Consider the following 1,639-nt stretch of genomic DNA (forward strand, 5'->3'; position numbering starts at 1 on the left):
ATTGTGGATTTGTGATCAGATTATCTATGATATATATTTGAGTCTTTGTTGATTTCTTATATGCATGATTTGATATCCTTGTAAGTCTGTTCGAGTCTTGGGTTTTGTTTGGCCAACTAGATCTATGATTCTTGCAATGGGAGAAGTGCTTGGCTTTGGGTTCTACCATGTGGTGACCTTTCCCAGTGACAGTAGGGGCAGCAAGGCACACATTAAGTAGTTGCCATCAAGGGTAACAAGATGGGCTCTGTCGTTGATATGAGATTGTCCATCTACATCATGTCATCTTGCTTAAGGCGTTACTCTGTTCTTTTGGACTTAATACACTAGATGCATGCTGGATAGCGGTCGAAGTGTGGAGTAATAGTAGTAGATGCAGACAGTATCGGTCTACTTATTTTGGACGTGATGCCTATAGATATAATCATTGCCATAGGTACCGTCACGACTTTGCGCGGTTCTATCAATTGCTCGACAGTAATTTTTTCGCCCACCGTCTACTTGCTTTCATGAGAGAAGCCACTAGTAAACACTACGGCCCTCGGGTCTATTCACATCTATCGTTTACACCTCCGCTTTTACTTTGCTTTGTTACTTTGTTGCTTTCAATTCTCACTTGCCGAACAATCTATAAGGGATTGACAACCTCTTCATAGCGTTGGGAGCAGGTTCTTTGTGTTTGTGCATGCTCTTGTGATACTCCTCCACTGGATCGATACCTTGGTTCTCAAACTGAGGGAAATACTTACCATCGCTGCGCTACATCACCCTTTCCGCTTCGAGGGAACACCAACGCAAGGCTCCAAGGCCACGGGGGAAATCCTTTGCATATTTGCCTAGGAAGTCCCTTAAGGCGTAGCCGTAGCTGAAGGATTCCTGGTGCCGTTGACACACCTATTTCTGGCGCCACTGGAAGGTCTTTTGCATTAGCACAACTGACATGAGAAGTATTTCTGGCACCGTTGCCGGGGAGGAGAGATCAAGATCTATCCAAGTAGGTCTCACAAACTCATCTCCTACATTTACTTTTTTGTCAGCTGCCTCTCGTTTTCCTCTCCCCCACTTCACATTTGCCATTTTCAATTGCCTTTCTCCTTTGCCGTTTTCATTTGCCCTTTTATGTTCGCCCTTCTTCCGCTTGCTTTCTGTTTGCTTGTGTTACCATGTGCCTTCTTTTAGCTTGCATCTTTGCTTGCTAAAAATCCATTGATATGGATCCTCATGCACTAGCTAATCTCTTTAAGACACCCACTTATGTGGAACGAATTGCTAGTGAGTTGAGGGCACTTGACTATTTCTATGGAGTTCTGCTTAAGATGCGTGAATCTGAAAATTGTGAGGAAGAAATTCATGAAGTGATTCACGAGGGCTCCTTGGATGAAAAGCATGATTGCAATGGTTTCACTATAAATTCTATTAGTGACAATCATGCTAAAATTATGCAAAACCCTAAGCTTGGGGATGCTAGTCTTTCTATGACCACTACTTGTTGCAATGATCATGAGTGGGGCGATGATTTTTCTTATGATCTTGAAATTAAGCCTCATGATGAATATGATGTTTGCAATAAGATTGAAAGTGGGTTTGGAGAAGTCATGACTTTAGGTGATGATAATCCCACTATTTTTGAAGAGCGTCA

This window comes from Hordeum vulgare, chromosome 7H, assembly GCF_904849725.1.
Source record: "Hordeum vulgare subsp. vulgare chromosome 7H, MorexV3_pseudomolecules_assembly, whole genome shotgun sequence".
In the NCBI taxonomy this organism is placed as follows: Eukaryota; Viridiplantae; Streptophyta; class Magnoliopsida; order Poales; family Poaceae; genus Hordeum; species Hordeum vulgare.